The sequence below is a fragment of the Aethalodelphis obliquidens genome, unplaced genomic scaffold, assembly GCF_003676395.1.
Source record: "Aethalodelphis obliquidens isolate GAN/ISIS:26980383/991018 unplaced genomic scaffold, ASM367639v1 scaffold26, whole genome shotgun sequence".
NCBI lineage: Eukaryota > Metazoa > Chordata > Mammalia > Artiodactyla > Delphinidae > Aethalodelphis > Aethalodelphis obliquidens.
In genome coordinates, this window is record NW_020837970.1 from 9,304,501 (window position 1) to 9,312,121 (window position 7,621).

Below are 7,621 nucleotides of genomic sequence, written 5' to 3' on the forward strand. Positions count from 1 at the left end.
CTACCTTTCTGTCTCCTGTCAAGCCGGTGCTGTCAGTTCGTGTTTAGAATACGGGGTTACTGATTCTAATCGTAGCCCCACCCCAGGCCTCTCCAGAATTCAACAGTTTGGGACACGTAATTCAGCCCTCACCTCCAGCCATACTGTGACCCCATTTGCCTTTTTTCCACTTACTCATCACACCAGTGATTCAGAAACGTGCTGTTCTTATGGTAATTCATGCTTGTGCTGTCCTGTACAGGCGTTGGCTGTGACTTCCTGTTAGTGCACGGCTTTTATTTTTGCCTGAACTGGGATCAAATGACTTTGCTTATAGCAAAAGTGGAACCGAAAGTCCCTGGAAACCCTGGGGCAGAATTGGTCAGATGGTTTTGGATTTATGATGTTTTCTTTGATGGAAAATAAGGTAACGTAATAATATAATTAAGAGGTGGCTGCGGCGTGATGGGAAGAATATAAAAGCTTAAGTCAGGAGACCAAGTCTCCTCCCCTCTTTCTACTGAATGTGAAGTTGTTTTTGTTAATTAAGAAACAGTCACACTATACGTATAACTGAATCTCTTTGCTGTACACCTGAAACTAACACAAAATCGTAAATCAACTATACTCCAATCAAATTTTTAAAAATAAATAAATAAAATAAAATGTAAAAAAAATTAGATATAGTTCACACACCATGAAATTCACCCTTTATGGATGGTTTTTAATACATCCAACCAAAAGCCCTCTCTAATTCCAGACCATTTTCTCATCCCCAAAAGTAACTGCACACCCATTGGTAGTCACTCCCCATGCCCTTTACTGTGTCCCGACAACACCTAGACTTGCTCGCACCTCTCACCTTCTCTCTCTGGCCCTCTGCCCCCGAATCCCCCCCGTCATCACCAGCCAGGTCACCAGGGATGAAGTCCCTCTGGCTGAGCACAGGGCCAGGATCACTGTCATTTCACTAACTGTAAGGATGGCTCTGCTGTCCAGCACAATGTCATCCCTGACGGCAGAGAACCTCCACCTCCTTGCTACAACTGGTATCCAGGTGAACACAGAGAGAAGCAGTCAGAGTGGGATGGGAAGCCCAGAGCATGAGCTGGCCCTGACTACTGGCATGGTTCTCTGCCACCCAACCACACTCAAGAGATGGACTCTCCAGCATCCGTCAAGTCAGCCTCAGGGAATATAAACACGGCGGTGCCCCTTGCCTAGGGCAGAAGTATCACTCGCGGGACTCACCCACATTTCCTGCCTCCTGTGTTGCTCCTATTGAAGGGAACACTTATTCCCCAGCCCAAGTTTTCATCCATAGGAGGAAATTCACGCTCTAGGCCAGAGAAGGTGCAATGTGCAAGAGACACCTCTCTCTGACCCCTCCTTCTCTCCTCCCCAGGGGGAGGAGAGACTCAGCACCAAAAAAGGTGTATATGATATGATGTGACATGGTGTGATATGATACAATATGGTGTGATGTGATATGGTGTAATATAATCTATGTAGTATATACTTATGTCTTTGTTTTTGTCTGTTCCTCCACTAGAACATAGTATCCAAGAGAGCGGAGAGTTGGTCTCACCTCCAGTGCCTAGAACTGTGCCTAAACAAATTAGATGCTGTATGAATGTGTTGAATAAACAGAGGAGAGAGAGTCAGGAAAACAGAAAAGTGGCATGAGGTCAAAGGCCAAAATAGAACACAGAAGAGTTTGTCACTAATATGAGAAGCTCTGAATACTGAGACTCATATTTCTTTAAAAATTATATTTTTATCACGTTTTAAGATGTTCTACTTCAGGACACTTAGCACAATAGGACCATCGTTTGGTGAGCCCAGCCCTGCAGCCAGAGTTGGCTGCTTCAGCCTCCTGGCTGCTCCAGCCTCCTGGCTGCTCTTCTGTTCTCAGGACTCTGCTCTCAGCCCTGCCCACCCATGCTCAGCTGGATGAAAGGGGCCTCAGAGACCCCTCCTCTCTGGCAGCTGGGCCAGCGTGCGGGCTCAGAGCAGGCATCCTGGCTTTTCTTCCCGGGCACTACTGGTTCTCTCTAATAGGAATTGCCAACCAGTCATTCCCCCCAGGGCAGCCCTTCAGTACAAGGTACTGAAGGCCCACGAGAAACGCAGTGATGCGGAGAACATTATGGTTACTGCAGCATTGTACCGTATGTCGTTATAAACTGCTTGATGTAGGATGTGGAGCCCCAAGAGGTGTGCTCTGGTAACAACAGGCAGTAAATACCTCGGCTGCCTTAGAGTTTTGCTTTGCTGAGAGGGGTCTACAAATTTGGATGCACATCCGAGTTGCCCAGACCAGAGAGGAGAGGCTCTTGGTGGTGACAGACCTGCCTCATTGCTCTTGCCCGAGGCAGGCTGTTCCTCCAAATAAGTGTTCAACAACATTTGAAGGGACTCTAGACTGTTATCCTGCCCATGGTATCCATGGTATCCATGCACCTCTGTCCACTCCTGCCCCCTCCCTCATACTGTACCCTGAAATGCGCCATTCCTCCTAATCTATCTTAACTTCCAATCTTACCCCCAACCCCATGGTGGTCTCAAGCACTAAGAGCTAACACTGGGTAAGACTGACACTTGTCTTAGCTAAATTTCCTCTGAAAGAGTCCAATCTACATCTGATACTATCCAAGGGCATCCCAGGCTTAGCCTCAAATTTCATGTCAATGGCTCCTAACGGAGTGATTGCACATTTCACACCAAGTCTTTGACCCAGAGGAACCTTTGTCTCTTGGCATCTGCAGCAACCTAAATCCAAATGTAAAAGGAGAAAGCAAAGGCCACGTGGAAGCTAGGTCAGCATCCCTCAGTGGTGTTGATTCAGCATAGGATTTGGGTCAATGATATTTTGCCATGGTCCACATTGGGGTAGAGCCTTTCATTAGCCATGAAGCTCTAGGCAAGCTTGATTTTCTTGACCTCTCTAAATGAATGCATTTCCCCTTATCCCTGGTAAAGAGAATGGAAAAACACTTTTAGAAGTCAGTCCAACAATTTTAGCCTTAACAGGTTGGGTAACCTACTTGGCCCTAGGTTTCACTGTCCACCAGTTGACCAAGGGCATCTGGATGGCTGGTCTGCAGCCACCGTGAGTTTGTTTATAGACCAGGATTTTCAGGATAGAGGCTCTTTACCTTCTTCCCTTACCTAAACAGCAGAACAATAACCAGAGAGTGTTTAACAATCAAAGAATGAGGGTAAGCAAATTTGATTTTAAGACCATGACGTCAAACAGGGTAAAGCATCAGTTTGGTCTTGCAGGTTTGAGCTACAGGGTTCACATAGGTTTGAGCCTACAGAGTTCAAACCTATGTGAACCCTTACACCATGATGTGTCAGATTGTAAACTCCTTGACATCAGCCCTACAGACACGCAAGGAGAGTCAGTTAGACTAGGAAGTGTATTTGCCCCTCAGGCAAATATGCAAAAAAATCTGCTCCTGAAGATGTGAGTGTGGCAAACATTGCTTTGTGATATTAGTCTTACGGCAGGCAGCAGCATTCACTATGGCCTCTCCTTAACAAAACCACACGGACTATTATGAGTAACTTTTAACAAAGTAAATTCAAGTCCACAAATATTTCATCACCTAAAAATGTAACTTCCGTCTTGCCGGTAACAACGTTGCTAACATTTTCCAGGATCTCTTGGTTATGAGGTTATTTTTTCCTTGAAGTTTCAGGTCAAACAGTCTTCCTGATTCCCATTCCCCTGAGTAGAACTGACCACTTTGTTCTGCATGGTACCCTGTACATGCCTTTACTGAAATGAACATTACTGATGTACCCAGTTTTGCCCATATCTCTCTTGTAGGAATTCTTTCTCTTTCTCTCTGTCTAGGATAGAGAGGAACCTCTTTCTCCATGCAATCTCATTTCTACCAAATATATGTTTGCTGAATTAGTAAACAAAGTTTCTTGGAATGGTGCAGAATGTATGGTTTCTGCAGTCACCTTAATTTTTTGCATTATCCAAACTGCAACCAATAATGAAGTTTGAAAAGAGTTCAAGTATAGAAAATAATAACTTCCCATTTCCTACAGCCCCCAAATTTTCTTCCAACTGCCCTTTTCCTTCAAAGAGGTTTTTTAGATCCTTTTAAGATTTTGTATTATATAAAGCTGCAAATTATACAGTGACGGCTATAGTGAACAGTGCAAGAAGAGGCTCTATTTTTGTCCAGGCTCTGACACTAAACACCTGGGTCACACTAGGAAGGTCACTTCCTCGCCTGTTGAGTACAACTAGGGGTGGCAAATGGGTTTCATTTTAAGGGTCAACTCTAATCAGTTGGTAGCGATCACATAAAATATCATGTTGGAGGATTCTGAACTCCTAATTGAGTTCCGCAGGAAAGAATTTCAGGATTGATTAGTGATATCTGCCGTGTGTTGCTGGTGGAAAATAGGCTAGATATTTACCATCCTCATATAAATGATCTCAAGCATCTCTTCTCTCAAGCTCTAAACTTCTGATTTATTTTTTAGTAATTCATAGACTACCCAGCATCTTTTAACATTAATAATACACATGTTACATACAGCCTGGATGCATTCAGTGTTTACTAGATCCTGGTACTGTGCAAGGCACTTTGTCTAGATTATGTCATTTTATTCCCACAACAATGTGATGGGGCCCATGCTATTATTATTCACATTATGCAGGATGAGGAAACTGAGACCCAAAGAAGTTGAGTGGCTTGCAAGATCCCAGGGCTATAATAGTGAAATCAGGATTTACACTCCGAGAGTCTCTCTCCAGAAACTGGGTTCTTAATCACTAAGTCAAGGGGGCCTTTCCACTTTAGCTTCTTTCTCAACAAAAGACTAAGATAAAGACTGAAATAAGAAAAAAATAAGCCCGTTCAGAGATTAGGAAACTGCTTGTATTCTACTGAGAGGCAATGATTTGCAACCTTAAGTAACACAAGGCTGTACAAATATTGACTGTTCCTGAATCCCTGATATTACAGGCCAGCTGTTTGAAATGCATGAGTCCCTGGGAAAATTCAGACACATAATCATTTTGCAGTAGTACTAGTGAGTGAAAGAAGTGGTGATATTTTAGGTAAAATGAAACAGGAAATCATTCCTTATCTCCCTTTCACATATGGAGAGAAGGGTTAAGAACTTCACTTGGCCCCTTGATGCTATTAGGCAATTCTTTTAGCAACTTCCTTGACACACCATCCTCAGCCCCTCTCTGTTCCACACTCCCTGACTCTCAGCAGATGATCCCCGCTGTAATTTGCTCACTTTGTTCCTAGTCCTTTAGGCCAAGTAGACTCACCCATGCATTACGACCCTGTCAGTCAGTCCATCAAGGCAAGCCTCACCTGCTAGCATCTTCTCTCAGCTCAGCTCAGAAGAGGCTTCACACCATTTAGCACAATGAATTACCAGAGATGGCTATAAAGGACCAGTTTCCCCAAATTCAACTGACCAATAGGTGGGACAGGGGACCCGGTCACATTTCCTTTCATGAAAACCTGAGAAGCACACTCTCTCAACCTGCCAAGGTTAGAAAAAGGCATTCCCACTGGTGCCCAGCGTGTGAAAGGAGGTGCATATTGCTTCCCACAGAAAGATGCTATCTTTTGTTGTATTTTGTATGTCAGTTTTCATCTATCTTTATGCATCAATACCGCATTCACTCCTCTCTATCCAAGACTAAACTTTGTGTCCCCTATGCTCTGGATCTCATCCTTTAAAAGAACTTACCTCTCTCCTGAATTGGGGGGTTTTAATTAATTTCCAATTATTCATTAAATACACTAATGGATTCTCCATTTAAGAAATTAAGAGGAGGCTTCCAGGAAGATGGCAGAAGAGTAAGATGCAGAGATCACCTTCCTCCCCACAGATACACCAGAAATACATCTACACGTGGAACAACTCCTACAGAACACCTACTGAACGCTGGCAGAAGACCTCAGACCTCTCAAAAGGCAAGAAACCCCCCACGTACCTGGGTAGGGCAAAAGAAAAAAGAAACAACACAGACAAAAGAATAGGGACTGGACCCGCACCAGTGGGAGGGAGCTGTGCAGGAGGAAAGGTTTCCACACAATAGAAAGCCCCTTCGCGGGCGTAGACTGCGGGTGGCGGAGGGGGGAAGCTTCAGAGCTGCAGAGGAGAGCACAGCAACAGGGGTGCGGAGAGCAAAGCGGAGAGATTCCCGCACAGAGGATCAGGGCCAACCGGCACTCACCAGTCTGAGAGGCTTGTCGGCTCACCCGCCGGGGCGGGCGGGGCCTGGAGTTGAGGCTCGGGCTTCGGTCGGAGCGCAGGGAGAGGACTGGGGTTGGCGGCGTGAACACAGCCTGCAGGGGGTTAGTGTGCCACTCCCGGGAGGGAGTCCGGGGAAAAGTCTGGACCTGCCGAAGAGGCAAGAGACTTCTTCTTCCCTCTTTGTCTCCTGGTGCATGAGGAGAGGGGATTAAGAACGCTGCTTAAAGGAGCTCCAGAGACCGGTGCGAGCCGCGGCTAAAAGCGCGGACCACAGAGACGGGCATGAGACGCTAAGGCTGCTGCTGCCGCCACCAATAAGCCTGTGTGCCAGCACAGGTCACTCTCCATACCTCCCTTCTGGGGAGCCTGTGCAGCCCGGCACTGCCAGGGTCCCAGGATCCAGGGACAACTCCCCGGGAGAACGCAAGGCACGCCTCAGGCTGGTGCAACGTTATGCCAGCCTCTGCCGCCGCAGGCTCGCCACACACTATGTGCCCCTCCCTCTCCCCGGCCTGAGTGAGCCAGAGCCCCCGAATCAGCGGCTCCTTTAACCCCGTCCTGTCTGAGCAAAGAACAGACGCCCTCCGGCAACCTACACGCACAGGCGGGGCCAAATCCAAAGCTGAGCCCCTGGGAGCTGTGAGAACAAAGAAGAGAAAGGGAAATCTCTCCCAGCAGCCTCAGAAGCAGCAGATTAAAGCTCCACAATCAACTTAATGTACCCTGAATCTGCGGAATACATGAATAGACAACGAATCATCCCAAATTAAGGAGCCATGTGGATGAAAGGCTCTTGGTGCTGCAGCCAGGAGTCAGTGCTGTGCCTCTGAGGTGGGAGAGCCAACTTCAGGACACTGGTCCACAAGAGGCCTCCCAGCTCCACATAATATCAAACGGCGAAAATCTCCCAAAGATCTCGTCTCAACACCAGCACCCAGTTTCCCTCAACGACCAGCAAGCTACAGTGCTGGACATCCTATGCCAAAAAACTAGCAAGACAGGAACACAGCCCAACCCTTTAGCAGAGAGGCTACCCAAAATCATAACAAGTCCACAGACACCCCAAAACACACCACCAGACGTGGACCTGCCCACCAGAAAGACAAGATCCAGCCTCATCCACCAGAACACAGGCACTAGTCCCCTCCACCAGGAAGCCTACACAACCCACTGAACCAACCTTAGCCACTGGGGACAGACACAAAAAACAACAGGAACTACGAACCTGCAGCCTGCAAAAAGGAGACCCCAAACACAGTAAGATAAGCAAAATGAGAAGACAGAAAAACACACAGCAGATGAAGGAGCAAGATAAAAACCCACCAGACCTAACAAATGAAGAGGAAATAGGCAGTCTACCCAAAAAGGAATTCAGAATAATGATAGT